The sequence below is a fragment of the Passer domesticus genome, chromosome Z (assembly GCF_036417665.1).
Source record: "Passer domesticus isolate bPasDom1 chromosome Z, bPasDom1.hap1, whole genome shotgun sequence".
Lineage (NCBI taxonomy): Eukaryota > Metazoa > Chordata > Aves > Passeriformes > Passeridae > Passer > Passer domesticus.
This window is the reverse complement of record NC_087512.1, coordinates 32,307,978-32,327,817: the sequence shown is the minus strand read 5'-3', so window position 1 is coordinate 32,327,817 and position 19,840 is coordinate 32,307,978. Positions and strand designations below refer to the sequence as shown.

The 19,840-nt window shown below is 37.6% G+C and overlaps 1 long non-coding RNA gene across 1 annotated transcript; it reads right to left on the bottom strand.

Annotated features, from left to right (window-relative positions):
• Window positions 1-12,753: 12,753 nt before the first annotated feature.
• LOC135289579 (uncharacterized) lies at window positions 12,754-14,030 on the bottom strand. The gene is made up of 4 exons (XR_010352332.1): window positions 13,905-14,030; window positions 13,363-13,405; window positions 13,058-13,134; window positions 12,754-12,945 (listed from the first exon to the last, which is right to left on the bottom strand). It is a non-coding gene; the product is annotated as an uncharacterized LOC135289579 (long non-coding RNA).
• Between the last annotated feature and the right edge of the window lie 5,810 nt (window positions 14,031-19,840).

Here is a 19,840-nt window from a genome sequence, read left to right as displayed (position 1 = left end):
CTTCTTCTAAGGTAACTCTGAGGTTAAGTGAAATCCCAGTAGAGAGAGAATTAAGGCTATCTCTGCCTAAAATCAGAAATGTTATCCCTCCTTCTCCTTTTCAGAGTTTGGCTTAGTCAAGCCAGTGAGGCTGTTTTGTAGTACTGCTCTCTGATAGACCAACAATCATTACTACTATATGTTATACAGAATGTGAGTTTTGAGATGGTTTACTCAAAAGAAGCCTTACAAAAACAGGCATGGGTATTACAGTTTTTGCATGAGCTCATTTTTTTCACTTTAAAATACGACAGGTAAGGCTCATTTGTCATGAATCATTGGACCTGTGCCTTCCCTTAGGCAGTCCTGCCATCAAACCACTCACTCTCTCATATCTAGCAAAAATCAATGAAAGTAATTTGTCTGTAGTCAAAGGGTCCTTAATCAACCCCAAGATGTTCTGTTGCTCAGTGGCATCATTTCAGTCTGTGTGAATGAAGGAGTAAAGGATATAACCTGCTAGTGGTTCTACATATTTAATCCTGTTCTCTAGAAAGGAATAGTGAATTTTAAAGTTGAAGAAAGTATACATCTTAGAAGCTGCACTGTGTAGAGGATGAATAGAGTATCCATTATACATTAAAAAAAAATTGAAAATGTTTCGCAATTTTGTGTCTTCCAGAGAGGAATTCTGCATTTGCCATACTTACAAAAGGATCTCCCCTTATGGTTATCTCCATCCTTTTCGCTATTGAGATCTCAGAAACCCTTTTCTTTTCATGGTGAAGGGTAGTAGTATAAAAATAATATTTTAGAGTTAATCATAGTTGCATATATCTATCATACTTGTATATCTCTGTTGGCACCAGTTACTCGTAGAATTACGTCTAGTGCTACATTTCTACAGTAGCATCTCTTGGCTTCTAAGAAAAATACAGCTTGTATATCTGCTGTTAAGAAACAGGATGTCCTGACAGAGGACCTCTAGAAGCTATCTGAACTGCTTGAGGATGTGCTTGTGTGCTGGAAAACTGCACTGTGAACATGGCATGGAATCAGCTCCTCAGAAATTCCTAACAGTCGTCTTTAAATGCTCTTTGCTGTCCTCTTCCTCCACACATCCATCATCAAGTATGAGATGACTAGACTTATATTTTTTTCCCTATTGAGGTGCATTGTTAATTACAGGATTATCCTGACCACTCCAGGACATGTAGGCAGCTGGTCTCACGGCTGTGTGTGGTAATAAACACTATGCACATTTCCTGTTTCCTGATCTCACACTGAGTATAAGTATGTAGATTTGATGGTTGATTTCAACATTTATCATTGTTTCCCAGATCATTTCCGTCTTTTCCTTCTTCCCAAAGAACATTCCTTCCTGAATTGTATCAAAGTAAAGTACATTTCTGGGTGGTGAACATTTGTTTCCGGACAGGTAACACCCAGCAGAAACAGATAACTCCATAGAATTGATGTTTTCAGCATGCAGATATTTTTGCAGAGCCACTAAATCCCAACACAGCTCCTGCACATCCTACTAATGCTGACATAAAACCAACTCTTTGCCAGCTGGTATGGATCAAACTTTTTTACTGTTCATTTTACTTTGAGCTACAGATCATATGGCAGTTAGTGGTGTGTTTAAATGTAAAGAAAGAACAGAGATTGATCCAGACAGTGAAGTTACATCTAATCCTTCATCTTTGCCTATGCACTGTATTTCCAGAGGTTCATCTGGTTTTATTTCATGTCTGGCATAAATGTGATGGGTCTTCATTGCACATTGGATAATGCCTATGGCACTAACAGATGCACAGAAGTTTTGTTTTATTGGAAGTTTTATTGTTATAAGCTCTGCATATTAAGTTTTGTTATTTTTTTGGGATAGGTTTTTTATACTCTTCAAACTTGGGTGCTCATTTTTTATCTTGTCTTAGGCAGTTTCTTATAAAAGACTATATAAAAGACTATAGTTATAAAAGCATATATAAAAGACTATAGTTTTTCAAAATAAGCTCCTGTTTCTACAGAAAAAATCTTAGTATTGGCAGAACATGATATTTTGATGACAGCATCCACTGTCATTTTTTTCCCAAATAAGCTCTTCTTGTGTGGATGGAAGCCAGATCAACATCCATGACTCTGTATGGACCTGCTCCTGGAGGTACAGCTTTCAAAAAGAATTCAGTACTTGTGCAGTCTTGTTTTCGATCCAAGTTGGATATTTAACAGTTTTTTTGCTTATCTTGGAGATCTGAGTAAAGTCCATTTCATAAAGGTCACCAATGCAAATTTGTTCAATACTGCATTCTAATTTCATTGATTTAAACTGTTTACATCCAAATGAAGGAATTTTTGGGACATTAGTTTTCTCTAAACTTTTAACACTCAGCCAACCTGTCTCTTCCTACTCCTCCCAAAAAATAGTTTTCTTAACTTTTCTGTCCAAAATTGAAAAAGTAGTATTACTAAGTTTTAGTGTCAATTTTTCAAGTAGTGATGCAGGGGTGTTGTGTTTTGGCAATTATTAAAATTCCTGAGTCATTTGACCAAATCCCTTCTGAAAAATATTTTCAAGTTTAAGCAACAGTCAGTTTAAACCAAGAAACATGAATCTAGAGCAAAGAAAACTTATTCTGCTGGAGAGGAATATGGCTAGGGTATATTTAAGTGAATTCAGCATACACAGTTTCTGGGACCTCAAAAAATGTACCTGTGAGTGCTGAGTGAGCTGGCCCAGATCATGTGAAATGACTCTTGGTTGTCTCTGCAAGGTTATGGTGATCAGGAGAGATCCCTGATGACAGGAAGAAATTAAATATCATGCCTGTCTTCAAAAAGGGCAAGGAGTATCTGGGGAAACACTGCTCAGTCTCACCTTAATCCCCAAGAAGATTGTGGACTAAAAATTCTGAAATTTTTTTCAAAGCATATTAAGGACAAGCAGGGTAATTGAAGAAATCTATTTGACTATATAAAGTGAGAGCATATCTGACCATTCTTGTAGTCTTGTACAAAGATAAAAATGGTTTTATGGATGAGGGCTGGGGGGAAGGGGGTGCAGGGGGACAAGAAGTAGATGCTATTAAGCTTGATTTAACAAGGGTTTTGCCACTATCACAGAAAATGCTGACAAAGCTGAGGTGGTATGGGCTAGGTAAATGCACAGTGAGGTGGATTGAAAGCTGTCAAAATCTCTACTAGATAAAGAAATGTAAGAGCAGCAGGAACTTCAGCTGGAGGATAATCACCACAGGTTTCCTACAGGAGTCAATATTGATCCAACAGTGTTTAATACCTGTTTTAATAACCTTAATGATGGGACAGAGTGCACACTCAGCATATTTGCTGAAGATACAAAACCAGGAGGAGTGGCTAGTTACATCAGTTGTCCTTGCTGACTTTCAGAGGGACCTGGAAACACTGCAGAAGTGGGATTCAAGGAACTCAATTTAAATAAGTGGAAAGCAAAGTCTGTATCTGTTAAGGAATAATTCCATTCAGCAACAAAGACTGGGAGCCAACCAGCTGGAAAGTAGCTCTGCAGAAGCTACTTTACAGGGGGTTCTGGTAGATACTAGTCTGACCATGAGCCAGCAGTGTGTCCCTTCCATGCAGAAATCTGGCAGTGTCTGGCACTTCACTAGAAAAAGTGTTACAAACAGACTAAATTATGTGATACTTTCTCTCCGCTCAGCAATGTGAGACCCTCCCTGGAATGCTGGGTCCAGTGTTGGGCTTTCCTCTACAAGAAAAAAGTAGACATTACATACAGTGAAAGGTCACTAAAAATTTGCAAGTACTGATGCATCTGTCATATGAAAACAGGTTGAGACTTCTGAAACTGTTTACCCTAAGGAAGACTCAGGAGACACTAATCTATGTGTATAATATGCGTGATGGGGCACTAAAGAGGATGGATACACACTCTTCTCAGTTTTGCGCAGTGACAGGATGAGAAGTAATGGGTACAAACTGAACTCAAATGCAGTAATTACTGCTTAATTTGCTTCTATGATTCTTCTACTGGAAGATGCCTCTGACCACAGCACAGATATTGGAACTAGGTGAACTTTAAGGTCCCTTCTAACCCAAAGCATTCTGTGATCCTATAATTCTGTGACTAAGACAATTAAATACAATCAAAAAGAATTTTTTTTTTAAGTTTCTAGTAAATAAAAGAAAATGGAGTTTAAGAGCTGGTGTAACTGTGTGGAAAATAAAATTACACAAGCAACAGAATTCTTTTTGGAAGTAATTTCTGACCACATTAATTCCAGTGAGAGAGGCAGCAGTGAGTAAATTGTAAATTAAACTCCAAATGTTATTGTCTCTGTATTGTGAACAAATACTTCTGTCATTGAAAAGTCCTTCTTAAGACTTTGACATTCTGCATTTGAGACCAAAGATAATAAACTACATGCAAAACAGAAGAGATACTGCGTGTCCTTTTAGTGACCCTTTCCAAAATGCTCATTGAACATGCTTAAGAACAAGATCACGTGATTCTGGTAGATTACTTCTGTGTTAATGCCAGAAAATTGCATAATGCAAGAAGTTGAAATTCTCCCCAAACTACAGTGAAATTATTGCTGATAAAACTGGGTTGAATGCTTTCCAAGTGTCCTTCCAAATAAAACTCCATTACTCACTTAGATGACAATAAGCAGGTCAAATTTAAACTTTGGAGCTTTAAATGCAGTGAGCTGATTTGCTACATCTTCAAGACTAGAAGGATTTTTTTTCTATTGTGTTTTCGCAGCTATTAGAGGACATTTTCTATATTAAGAAATAAGTTGCTTGTCTTGGCTTTACTGAAGATATCAAACTGTGGGTGATCATACATCAAAAAAAAAGAAATAGAAAAAAATTACTAAGATTAATTGCCTTCTTAATTAAATTGGTGGAAGAAAAGAGTCATAATTTTGATCTATACTATTGTAACTGAGGAGATGATGCGTTTTTCATTTGAAAATTTATTGTGAGTGCCTAGAAATCTAGTTAGTCTTTCATCCTTTTTTTTTAATAGTGAAAGTTGGTCTAATGATTAAATGTTAATGTAAATTCACTCATGACACTGCCTGTATCAAATACAACTTGTCAGGCATTGTGTATAGAACTTTGTGAGTGGAAGATCCTACTGAGTAAATGTAAAAATAAAAATAATTATATAAATCCCAATTATATAATTAGTAAAAAATAGTAACCAGTTATGCATGCAATTATTTTTTATTTTTAACTCTCATTGTATTTTACAAATTTAGATCTCTTATGGGTCTTTGATGTCTATCAGAACACTCTCTGCCAGATTTTGCTTTTGTGCTACTTCAGTGACTCTTACAAAATTACTTAGAGATATATTTGGTCCCCTATGAGACACGTTTGGAAGTGGAGAGGGCAGTGGACTTTATACAGTCATGCACATTTGGGTGTGAAATTTTTAAATATGGAACACTAAATCACATTATATATGTCATGTGTTTAGATAGTATGTATGGGTGTTAATAGATATGCTGAAGTCCAAATAGCTTCTTAATGACAGTTCTGTACTCAGAGAATGACTGTAATTTTCAGTCTGTGTAGACACATTGTTTTCAATAATGGTAATCTCTAGAAAAACTTTCTAATTCCAAATATAGTGAGACTTTGAGGACAAAAAAGGTGAAAGATAGAAGAAAAGAGGTTGAATTAATTCACTCTCAAAAAATGGAATTGAAATGGGAAAAAGGTCTTCACAGAAAAGAAAAATTCTGAAAAATCTCAAAACACTTTGAAGAAAAGACCAATGAAAGGCTGAGAAAAATGATTCACCACTATTTAAGAGGGGAAAAAGCAAAACGGAAAAAAAAAATCCAGATGTTTGGAACAGAAAAGTAGGATGAAGCAGAATGCCCTCAATAAAACTAACTCTAAATAGAAAAATGTATATCAAAGAAATAGATAAAGGAATGATGGGTCGGGGGGGAGGGGGGTAGCAGGATTCAGGGATTAAGTTTTTATAACATACATACAGTCTGCCCTTGATTTACAGAATGACAACACATAAAAAACTCTTTTCTCTGGATTCCCTCAGCACAGTGAATCTGCTAGAGATCTGAGATCCACATCTGTTCTGTGATCTCAAGCATAGCAAGAATTTATAATTTTTTCCATCTCTCCGCCATATACTTCTTCTATGCTGTGGATGAACTGGGATTTTAGCGACACCTGGACAAGGGCAAAAAATAATCTTGATCTATCCCTGGTCTTTCTTGACCCTTGTCCTTAGAAAATGTTAGCACAACTTTTTGAAGGGCTGAGGTGAATTCTTACAAGGAAGTTTGCTGACTCACTGTAACTCTGTTATGAAAGAAAACTGTTTTGTAGAATGAGGGGGGAAAAGGGTAAGGAGAAAAAATTGTGAAGAGACATACTTCATGTGCATGTGAAGCATGTGGGAGAAGATTTTGGGGTTCTCTCTGAAGCAGAGTTATCAGACAGCATTCCCCAACAGCAACAAGCCCACTATATGGAGTTAACCACACAGCCTGCTGCTGCCACTTCTCTGTACCCATGTCTACTTTAGCACTGAAGTAGCACGTGTCTGACCTCTTTTCTGCTGGCCAGGCTCTGATCCATAAATCCTCATCCTGATAATTCAGAAGGATCAATCCTTTCTGTTTCTGGCCTAGCTTCCATAACTTGCTTTCTCCAAAATTCACATGGAAGACTGCCCCTTGCTGCCCAGCTTGGCATTTTCAAAAGGACATCAAGTTCCCATTCTGTGATAAGAATTCTGATGCCAGCAGCACTATAAACTATTCATGAAAGCAACTGAAAGGCAAAGGAACATGGTTGCAGGAGGAGGAAATGGGAGGGGGGTCAGGAGGAAAGTACATGCAGGGCAGGCAGGGTGTGGGCAATATGGTTAGCCACGGGAAGAAGACCAGGGAGAGGAGTTTTGTATGCAGACAGTGCCTTGCTTTACTAAGTTCAGTGCTGCCATTTGTCACAAGTATTTTCTCATCTGTTTGTTGTGACAATTTTCTGTTTCTTTATATAAGTGTTTTGATTATGGCTATTGGGACACACACCAGAGTGCTAGGAGCCCTGTGGGATAACTCGTTTGTTGTTTACAGCTGGATATGGATTCACAGGTAAAAACAGAGCAGTTTTCGAAATGAAAGTTCCTTTTCAATATCTTATAACTCTTCTCCACATAACTGAACCTGATATTTAAAAAAATAACAGTGGACTGAATTACTTTTCACATAAAGATTTTTCTGACTTTCCTATCAGTAATATTGTCCCTGTTGGCTGTGTCTAAATGTTCACTTCTGTCAATGTTTATGGCATTGTATGTAATTTGTGCCTATGGAAGCCTGTGGAATATGGAAATAGCATCTATTCTACTTTGTGAATTTTTCTTCAAAGCCTCAGGCCAAGAGAGTTAAAAACAAGCCCCAAAAAGTGTGTCTGTTTCTCACCCCGTTCATGTAAAAACTAAAGTGGTTAATCTGAAATAAAATTATTTTTATTATTATTGCTGTCACAGAGAAGTTCTAACTATAGTACAGCTTTATGGAAAGATCATTCAGCTATGACATAAATGTCCACATACAGACAAGCACTGAAAGCAGAAAGCCAAGATATAAAAAGATCTACCCTTGCAAACCCTTTATGTAGCTCTAGCATCTGTTCTAGGCATGCCTGCCATTGGGGACCTCTAGAGGCTACTCATGGCTTCATCCTCCTGTGCGTTGGCATCCATCATGCAGGAGATGCATCTAAATACTGCACCATCTGTGGGACAGCCATTTGCTCCCATGGTGCATACATGAAAGTCACACAGCTTTCCCATTCTGGACCATATGCTGCTCTCATTTATATCCCATGGATTTGGAACTGAAGCATAATGCAAATGGGAAAGCTTAGTTATCAGGATCTGCTGTTTAATTTATGCAAAACTGGGATATTGTTATTCTGCAAATCATATGGTACACATTTTAGGAATTTATCATTTACATAAAGGTGGGGGTGCCCTCAAAAGTAGTATGTGTGTGAAGACACACATCAGAATCACAGAATTCACCCCCAGATTTCTATTACTACCTTACCTCCAGGCCCTGTGATGTTCATTTCTCACTTTTGAGTTAGATCATTACAGACACAAAGACAAAATTTGCATCTGGGTTAGGTTTCCAAATGCCTTCAATATTTGGTTCTATCTGTACTTATCAGTCAGTCACTCTCTATTTTAAAAAAAACCCTTTTGCTCAATATTACATGAAGACTCTACTTTCTGTCTTTTAAAACTATGTTTTATTCATGTTTTTGTGAATTAAAATACTGAACTGGCTCTACCATGGACATGAACTACATAATCTGTGTTTCAAATCAGATTATTTTCTTCTTTTTATGTATTTGCCTCATGGGTCAGGCCAACACAAGCAGTCAAACTCATCTTATTACTTTCATCAATGCACACTTATATGCAATTTGATTACTTTCATGATGCATACTTTCAGTATGTTTAATCCTAAGTATTTGAAGTTTTTATGCCTTTGGTTGATGCCAAGCTGTTGGAACCATAGCACTGCAGTCCAGCTACTGGCTCTGCACAGGACAACCATAAGAATCTCACTGTGAGTGTGAAAATGATGTCCCAACTCTTCTTGAACTCTCTCTCCCATGACCACCCCACTGGGGAGCCCATTCCAGTATTCAACCATCTTCTGGATGAAGAACCTTTTCCTGATATTGATCATAAACCTCCCCTGACACAACCTGGGGCCATTCCCTCAGGTTCTGTCACTGGTCATCACAGAGAAGAGATGATTGCCTATCCCTCCTCTTCACAAGGAATTTTTGGACTCCAGTGAGGTGTCCCCTCAGTCTCCTCCAGTCTGAACAGACCAAGTGACCTCTGCCGCTCCTCATACAGCCTCTCCTCAAGGCCCTTCACCATCCTCATTGCCCTCCTTTGGACACTCTCTAATAGTTTAATGTCTTATATTGCCATGGCCAAAACTGCCCCCAAGACTCAAGGTGAGGCTGCCCCAGCTCAGAGCAGAGCAAGACAATCCCCTCCCTCGTATGGCTGACAATGCTGGGCCTGGAGCCCCCCAGGACAGGGCTGGCCCTCCTGGCTGCCAGGGCACTGCTGACTCATTTTCAACTTGCCTTCAATGAGGACTCCCAGGTCCCTTTCCAAGGCCCTGCTTTCCAGCATCTCATTTCCCAGTCTACTTTCTCCAAAACTAACATGGAAGCCTGCCCCTTGCTGCCCAGCTAGGTATTTTCAAAAGGACATCAAGTTCCCACTCTGTGATAAGAATCCTGATGCCAGCAACACTATAAAGTATTCATGAAAGCATTTGGAGGGAAAAAATTTATTGCAAAGGTCATGGATTCAGGGTTGCCCCATCAGTGGTGCAGAATCTGGCACTCTCTAAACAATATGTCATTGGTGTTTGCTCAGCCCTTGAATTTATCAAGGTGCCTCTGCAGGGCCTCTCTGCCTTTAAGAGAGTCAGACAACTCCTCCCAATTCAGAGTCATTGGCAAACTCACTAAGTGTCCTCTCAAGTCCTGCATTCAAATAATTTTTGAAGATGTTGAAGAGCACAGAGCCAAGGATGGAGCCCTTTGGAACCCCAGCAGTGACAGGTCACCAGTCTGCTGTCACCCCATCCACTGAAATCCCCTGTGCCCAACCCATGAGCCAGGGCTCGCAAGGCATTTATTGTCTTCTGCACAGGACATGTTTTTCTGGGACAATACTGTGAAAGACAGTATTGAAAGCTTTACTGAAAAGCTAAAAGATTACATGTTCTGGCTCCCCTTAATTAACTAAATATGTTACCTTGTCATAAAAGGAAATTAGATTTGACAAGCAAGACTTTCCTTTCCTGAAGCTGCGCTGGCTCTGATCAATACTTGCCTGTCCTTCAGGTGTTTTTTAATAATTCCCAGAAGAATAATCTTCTCTATAATTTTACCAAGCTCTGAACTGAGACTGACAGGACTGTGGTTTCCAGAATCATCATTCTTGTCCTTCTTGAAAACTGGGACAACATTAGCCAGCTTTCAGTCAACTGGAATTTCTCCAGAGTCCAAGACTATTCAAAAATCCTTGAGAGAGACCTTGCAATAGCACCAGACAGAAGTTTCAGTATTCTCAGATGAGTCCCATGAGGCCCCATGGACTTAAGAGGGATTCATCTGGAACAACAGATCCTGCACAGTGTGTTTATCATTTTCACAGTAATTGTCCTTCAGCTCAGGGCACTGGGACCACTTTAGTTGATCTTAAGTGTTGAAGACCTAAGCAAAGAAAGCTTTTGGGATAGAAATTTGGTGCCTAGATGCTGTATGGAATTGAACTCCAGTGCCTTCCTCCTAGTACCTGTCACAGTTGCAGCTAGCTTGTAGCTGCCACATAAATTTGGTTATATTAGACCTTCCACCTTGGCCAGCCTAGAGGTAAAACACGTCCTCAGATGAGGCAGGGATTCAAATCTAGGTTGGATTCAATTCTACACAGGAACTTCACCCACTCATGTTCTGTTCTAAGCTGCAGACCTCTCACTGGCCAGGAACCTGGGCTGTGTGGAGATCAGACCAATCAGTGGTTTAGACTGGGGTGTTTCAAACACCCTATATGAATTACGTTGGAACAATAAAGATTGCTGGTTTTGCACAAGAATCCTGGGGTGTGTGTTGTCTCTGTCTTCAACCCACTCCCACCTCTCATAACAGTAGCAAGCAAGTATTGCCTGTATCACTGAGACAAATCATAGAAAAACCACTGCTGACACTAGAGGGCACATTTATGTCTGTTGCTGTGAAGAGCTTTATTAGGACAGGCTGCTTTTCATATTCCGTTTGTGGGTTTCTCTGATAAATCTCACTTAAAGATCCTCCTCAGTAAATGAAGTGATCTAGCAGTCTTCAGAAGGAAAAAAAATTGAAAAGTTGTTACCTTCCTTATGCTACTTCTCAGTTCCTTTATTTTTTGCAACACCACCAAGTAATATAGAGGGTAAGGCACAGAGCCATCCACTACAGATTAGTTTAGCCTTTGAGTAAGCTAGCAATTGTGCATATCTCATCAAATTATGTCAAGTATTCATTGCAAAGCTATAGAAATTGGAGAGTCTTGCTATCTTATGGCAGTGAAGAATTACTATGATGGGTCGCAATCGGTACTTGCTGAATTCCTAGAAAGAAACAAGTGAGATGAAGGAACCAAGTTGCACATGTTGTTAAAGGGATGCCACTATCTGGTGAGATATCATGTTTCACAACATAGTGTCCTGATACCTGTCAGCAGCAGAGCAGGTACTTTAAACACTGTGGTTTGAGCTCAGCTCACCTGTGTCTGGAAGGGTGCTCCTCTAAGGACCATGCTCAGGACAGCTATATTTGTGTCAGTAGGGTGCATCAAGGAAAGCAGCCATTTCAGCAGTGAGCAAGGGCGATTTGAGAGTGAGATCCTAGATGGGTATGATTTTATCATGGAAAGTTATGATTTCCCTATTGCAGTGAATTTTCATACCTAGTGTTGAAGTCAAGTGACCAAAGAGGTATTAAAGCCACCAAAGGTTATGAAAAGTCTTGCACATGTAATAGCATGAAGATCTTACTCTTACAGTGCAGGCAATGCAAAATGAACATTAATCCAGAAAATATTAGCAAAATCTGAATGCTTATTCATCCTGGCAATTAAAAACAGGCCTCCTATCATTTTTTAAAGATATTTTTAAGTAAAAAGTGATAGTGTTTAATTAAATGTAGCCTTCCCTCCCTAAAACTCTGTACTTGTTATGTTATATTGTGTGAAATTTATCTTCTGCCTATCGTTCTAAACCTGCATCTTTCCTTTCAACTTTAGTACTGAAGGAACCAAATTTTTCCTTGAATTTTGTTAAAATATCACTGACTAATTTGGGTTTAGCTCTTCAGAGAGCAACAAGTGGAAAGCTGCTCTTTCCCAAGGACAAACTCTTCTCACACAGCATTGCTGTGTGATTGATAGAAGTAGTGGAAAAATGGGTGAAAGGCTTTGCAGTGTTATGTTCCATTTGCTTTCACGAGTCTTTTGATTTTAAGAGGCTAGTGCCTTCATGCAGAGTATTCTTTACTTTGATCCTAACTTCATTTTCCAGACTGTGTATTAACTAGAGTCTCCTGGGTGCCTGATTTCATCTCTCTTCTTTCTTGTTCACATATCTGATCAGAGAACTTAGAATCACTGAGGCGTTCTCCTCCCAAGCTCTCTAACCATTCTCCTGTTCTGCATATTACGTACTTTATACATCTTAATATCAGCTGTCTGGTAGCGATCAGCGATGTGGGACTGATTACTGGCCTTCAGGGGAACTGTGGAGATTGTAAATAATGCAGTCTGTTGAGTTTGATGAAGAGATGTTAAACTTTCTATGATTCATGAAGCCAAGAAGTATGTTAGTCAATAACAGACCTGTTCCTGATTATCCTGGCATCTTTATAAAACATTATGCATTTGTCAAATGATTCACAAAATATTCCACCTCATTACAAGAAAATGATATTTGTATACAGACAAGACATAGATAACAGGAGTCAGGGAGGAGATGGCAGCATGTAGCTTGATGAAACATCTGCATTTCAACTTACTCTGTTTAGTATTCTGTTGTGGAAGATCTAACACAAGTTTTTAAAAACCTAAAGTAGAACCATTTGCCCATAATGACTTTATTTAACTTGATAGCAGCTGGTACTGGTTACTTTAGGAGTCTGACTGTTTAACTGTTAGTTTTTCTTCTGTCTGCTTCTCCTTCTTTGGTTTCAGGTAAACATCTCAACAGATTTCATTCTGCTACAGACTTTGGGTTTTGGAGTGAGTTTCGTGCTTCTCTGTCAACAGTCAATGACATTACTAACATTTAAATGTTCACGAAGAATCGAATTTTCTGCTAGAAATGTCATGACTAGCATCAGCTATTACAGGAAAAAATAAAGAATCACAGTCTTGGCATTTGAAAACTTAAAATAAGAAAGAACAGCATGGTAAGCTATTTTACTTTTTAATGAGATTCTAAACTAAACTTACTAGTTCATGATATATGGCCTTGACAACTTAACTGCCTATATAAGCCACCATGCAGTTCACTCAGCTCTGGATTCTACCTGGAAAGATCAGAGAAAGCTACAGTTATCTTTGATATATTGTAGCTGTGCCTTTGGATGAATAATCCTAGACTGTGTTTGGAAAAAGTCAAGTCTCAGTACCTATTTCTGTTAATGCTACACATTAATGTATATTCAATAGGTTGGGGGGGGCGGGGTGGGGGGAGGAAGGAAAATTAGAGAGTTAGAGTTGCTGTTCAGAAAGTAAAGAAGATGCATAGAAAATACCTCTGACATTTTTTGAACAGAAGATCCCTTTGAGTTTCTGAAGCTATAAATAAAACAGTGTAAGAAAAACAGACTCAGTATTTTCCCAAACTATCACACTAACTGTTTCATGATATAACTTTCATTACTATACTTTCATTTGTCTGCAGTAGTGAATATGAAGAATATACTCTTATATTATAGTTGAGTTCAATGGTTACACTGACATCTACTGGTAAAATAATATTTTTAACTATTACGTGTAATATTTAAGGTAAAAAATTACAAGCCACATAAAAAATTACATGCCAATTGTACTGTAAGTAAACATCATTTTGTGTAAGTAATTTTCCTTTGTCCTTTTTTTTCTCTTAAAACAACTAACTATGCTATTGTCCTCACATCTTGCTAATAATAATGGAATATATTTTAAGAATCTATATTTTGATTGTAATTAAATATAAAATTTATATATATCTGTTTAAGATGTATATATTTATCATTAAATATACCACACAATTTGGCTACTTGGACTGCTACTTTTAGTAGGTTGATATACTGACCAATTTTGCTAGTTTTTTTAACACTTCGTAGTGATGCACTGCAAGGGAATGGGGATGATACAGGATAATTCAGTACTAAACAAATGTCATTGAAATGACATAACAGCTATACAATGCAAATTTAACAGTAGGCATGGGTTTTCCAAGTCAGATTTAAATACCCCTATTATGGCATCAGAACTGCTGTATTATGACTCTGACAGTGGAAACATCTGCACCACAGTGTCTGCATGAGCACAGAAAAACAACAAACTCTCTCCTGCCATCATATCTGACTGAAGTTGTTTTGACACTTCTTGAATGAGTTTTTCATTTACAGCTGCCCAAGCACACTATGAAATGAACGTCATTCCTTTAAAAATGAATGTGCTAAAAAGCTGATAGGAAGGGAACAGTATACATGAATGTTCACAAATCATGCCCTTAAAGCACAGAAAAACGAACAAGACAGAACCTAAAAATATAATAACATTTTCAAGGGAAATTTCCTAAGCTATTTAAGACATAAAAGACAGTATGCCAGTCTATCTTTTAAACATCAATCTGCAACCTTAAAATGTTTTTTTTACTATATTTTCTTCCTCAAAATCTGGGAAAGAAAAGGATATGTTAGGGTACCACCTTTTAAATAATATTTCCAGCTGAATTTCTAAAAACATCCGGTGTATGGAATACTCTTTCTGAATTTGGTTGAGCCCTCTGATTGCATTCCAAAATATTTTATCTTGACTGGATGAGGAAGACACATTGGGTACTCTGCCAGTTCAGGATGGAGAAAAAAGACTAAGAAACAATTTCCTCTGATTTTATAGGAAATTTGTATAATTTGTCTTTCTAATATTCTTTGGAACAACTAGTGGAATAGTTCACTTAATAGTGACGTTGCGGGATTTGTAGAGCAGCTGTTGCTTGATTTCTATCTATGCTTATCATTAAATCCACATGCACAAAACACCAACACAGCAGAATACAGGACTATGCTAAGTTGGATAGAGCAACATTTAAAAGTGTTGAGTTATGGTTTACCTGCAGTCACACAGGAACAACAGTTTCACACACTTCTTAAACATACTTATAGTTTTTATTTCATGTTTTAGACTTTATCAAAAATATAAGAAGTTGGTGATAAAGATGCAGTAGTCTTAATAAGTGATTAGATGTTTATTTTGGGAGGTGAAAATGCTGACAGATATCACAGAATCCCAGAATCATAGAATTAACCAGACTGAAAAAGACTTCTGAGGTCGTCAAGTCCAACGACCAACCACCACCTTATCAACTAAAGCACAGCACTAAGTGCTACATCCAGTCTTTTCTTAAACACCTCCAGGGACAGTGACTCCACCAATTCCCTGGGCAGCCCATTCCAATGCCCAATCACTCTTTCTGTGAAGAATTTTTTCACAATGTCCTGTTTAAACTTCCTGTGGTGCAGCTTAAGTCTGTGTCCTCTCATCCAGCCTGTGGTTGCCTGTGAGAAGAGACTGACCCTCACCTGGCCACAGCCTCTTTTCAGGCAGTCATGGAGTGATAAGGTCACCCCTGAGCCTCCTCCTCTCCATGCTAAACAACACCAGTGCCCTCAGCCATGCCTCATAGCACTTGTGTTTTACACTCTTCATCAGCCTTTCTGCCCTTCCTCAGATGCATTTTACTATCTCAACACCCTTCCTAAGTTGGGAAGTTGATTATCAGTAGCTTTAAATGTTAGGATATTTTGAATGTGTGAAGATTTCATAATATTTTAATTTAAATATCATAACCAGATTCAATAAATCCATTATGCTTCAGTAATTACAAGGATACAAAACTCACTAAGTTTGCCCAGAGAAACTGTTGTCCAGTAGGGATGATAAATGTTTTCCCTCTATTATGTGCAGCTTTCTAAAACTACAAAAAAATACAAGCAAGCCGTCTGAATGTAAACATCTTGACATCACATGTTCTCATTGTAGCATTAGGACAAGGCATTAGGAATGTAAATGAATTTATATTAAATGGCTATTATTTTTAAAGTAGTTAAAAGAATATTTGGAAAGGTATATAAAAAACTAATTTGTTTTTCCTATAGATGGTAACAGAATGAAAGCCAGCTTTTAGTTGGAGCCATCCAGCTAAGTATTTCACAAATATTAGTTAAAAACATAGATATTTTTCAGTGTTAATTTGTGAAAAATATATTCTTTTTATAATTTTCAATACAAAATAATCCTTACATATAAATCCTTAAATAAAATATATACATTTACACACATAATCCCAGAGGCTGTGGTAATGGAAAAACAAAACTCATATTCGGGGCTGCAAATAGTGAATTTATTTAAGGTATTATGGAAATGATGCTGTAACTAGAAAGCCTAAATATTTGAAAATGAGACTTTATTCATTTAGACTTAGATTTAGTTTTGTCTAGTCTAAACAGACCTAGAGAGTTTACCTTTTATTTTCCAACTGTAATCGTACTGAGACAGAGAATGCTCTTTTTAGAAGGAGACAAAAGTGAGAATAGTGGTAAGTTGATACAAATGCTTTTAGAAACTTCATATCATTAGATATAGCATTTAAATATTTAAATTAATAACTTTTCCATCACATGCCTTATGTATTGGAAAATTTTGCTAGCTGTGTCCAAACCTACCATGACTTTATGACAGTAGACTTGATAACCACATTGGAAGGACTTTCAGTAATCAAAACAAGGGTTCCAGCATGAACCCTTGTCAAATCACTGATGTTGTGAAGGTAATCTTTGGCAAGGTAGCCCAACTTTTTGTGTAATCTGGTGTGTAAGATTTTAGATCTGTTAGAATGGGTGCAGAGGAGGGCCACAAAATTTATCAAAGGGCTGGAACATCATTCCTCTGAAGAAAGCCTGAGTGAATTGTGATTGTTCATCCTGGAGAAGAAAGGGGTCTTAGTGCAGACTTCTAGTACTAAAAGTAGAGTTGCTTGGCAAAATAAAGAGACTTTTTAACAGGGCCTGTAGTCAAAAAACAAGGTCCAACAATTTAAAACTGAAAGAGGCTACATTTTGTTTGAGCATGAGGAATAAATTATTTATGAGGATGATAAGTCACTAGAACAAGCTGTCTAGGGAAGTCATGACTTTCTGTTTAATTTCATGTCTCCTAGTACTTACAGTGGAAGAGGCCATGAACTTTTGTTTTCCACTTTCCTTTTTTAGCCTCTATAGTGTTCCTATAGTTGGATCCCTGTATGCAAAGACAGAAGCAACTATTACAGCACCTATTGCAAAAAATTTTGCACCAGTCAACTAATTTGTGCATTTACAATTGCAACAGTTTTGATTATAAATATTGTCTGTAATTTACAGTACTGTAAAACAATCATGTGAATTTTTCATTCCTTGAAAATGAATGAATATGTGAATATTTCATAGTTATATGCGTTTACATTATGGGTAACCACATGAGTATCAGGAGCAGGCTAATTTCATTAGCACAACGTCTACCTGGGCTAAAATGCTCAATTGCCCAGAGCTAATTAGCTGAGTCACAGAATTATAGAATTATAGAATATCTTGAGTTGGGAAGATCCCAAGATCATCAAGTCCAACTTTTAGCCCTACAGAGTACATGCCCAAGAGCCATAGCATATCTCTGAGACTGCTGGACAAATGATTCTTGAACTCTGGCATGCTTGATGGTGCACTAACGTGTAACTAATGTTTCTGGTATCTCAGTCGTCTCTGAATACCTGAAGATGGGTTCTCTGTCTCTGCAGAGTAGCGCATCATGGCATGCAGGCGTATCTGAAGCACTAGGTAGCAACAAGGAGTCAGGACTGATCGCAGTGGCAGCTCAAACCACTATGGAGATGTACTCTGCAGAGAAACTACTAGGGACCTGAATTCCTTCTGGCTCTACAGACTTTTAATTGGTTCACCAATCTACTGTGATGGATACTTAATAACATTTAATGCCACTCTTCATCTGACACTTGTTAAATGTATTCCTTGACTCTTAGTTTCTCTTGGGCATCCATCTGATTTTATTAAAAAGTTTGACTAGAAATTAAGAAACCCTTATTTGAGCCATCTGCCTAATTAATTTGTAGCATAAATCTATTTTTTAAAATTCTTTTGAGTTTGTATGCCAAAAGTCTATCAGATTTATTATTTCACTCCTTGGGGAAACAATTACTGAGTTTTAAGAGATGCTCAAATTCCTAAGAATTTGCATTTCCCCCCAATGCTTCAGTTTTAGCAAGTGTATTCAGTACCTCTGCATTACAAGGCACTTTTGTTCCCACAGGAAATTGGATTTATCAAATCTCTCGTCAAGGTTGAAAAATCACTTATCTTTGCCACTCACATAAGAAAAGTACACTTACAAGCAAGGCATGCCTGTTGCTGCTGTACTTGGTACACAAGCTACAATCAGATTGCTGATGCTTATGGCTTAATGAAAGCCTGAGGCAGGTGAAATTCAGAAGACAAAACTGGTATTTTTTTCTCAAAGCTGATTATAACTGGATATAAAAATAGAGTTTTTGAATAAAACTGGAGAGGCAAAATAAGTCTTATTATACTATTCAGAAGATTACATTTCCTGTTAAATAATTTCAAGGATTTTCTTTACAATTCACACAGTTCTTTACAAAACGCACAAAAAAATCAAACAAACGTGTTAAAGATGCTATTTTCTAATTAATAAAATAATATTCTGAGTCGGATGGAACTGACCAGCATCATCAAGCCCAAATCAGAAGTGAATGGCCCATACAGGCATCAAATCCAGGATCTTGGTGTTATTAGCATCATATTTGTTAGCATCATACATATTAGAATCACACCAACTGAGCTAATCTCATTTTCCCCAAAATTGAGAGCACAATATGAAGTAGGAGTCTGTTTAAATTTTCCCGAGGAAAAAAACCAAGGTAATGAATGTAAAGTTGGATCCAGAGCACATATGATTGATCCAGCTTCTTATAAGCTTGCAAGTATGCTAGATGCCTGTGACCTTGCTATTGCTTTCAAGGTTTTCACGGAGGTATAGGCAGGAGTAATTTGTTTTTCTTAGAAAATGGTGTGGGCCCTAAAGCTGTCTTAGCAAGGAAGAATATAGAAAAGGATACTCAGATCTTTCTCACTTGCTGGACTGAGTAATTTCCTGTTACTTCAGATTTATATGTTACAAAATTCTCTTGTTATTTAATCCCTGAAATAAAGGCTTGTTCGTTTTTGTGTGGAGTAGACATCCACATATACATAGAATTGCTTAATGGGCAGGTTCTCCAGCTGGAGTGTAGCAGACTTGATCAATTTTATTTCCTCTTCTTGCTACGACTGAAAGCTCTCTTGATCAAGGACTCTACTGTGATGTTCCTAGAAGGAGTTAGGTAAAAAACTTTTGGATTTAGATGTCAACAATGCCACGTATGAGGAGTAAAATAGCAAATAGTCTTGGTGTCAAATGCATGGACTGTGCCAAACTCAGCATACCAACAGGATCAGGTAGGTTATTTTTCCAAGAAATTTAAGTTTTAATCCCTTCAAAGAGGGATCTCAATTAATTTGTCTGTGTGCTAAATTCTTTCTTAAAAATGAACACATATGTTTCCCTTTGGTCATTGTGGTACCTGTACAGGAAGGTAACTTCTAGCAGAGAAGTCTGGGTGCAGTCTCCATTCTAGTTTATGAATTCTAGCAGGATTTACCTGAGGGTAGACAAAAAATATATTAGGAAACAAAAATGGAGTCATCTAGGTAAATTCAATATCCCAAATATAACACTGGTGATGCTTAAAGTGTGAAAACTCGGACACCAGATTTGGATGGGGCTGGGTATTGGGTGTGGCAATACTGGTAGTCTTCTCTAGGTACTCACAGAGATCTGAAGAAAGACTTTTGAATCTCTGCAGCTTGAATTAATTCTGGAAGAACTCTTTCTTTCTAACTTTTCTGAGGATAG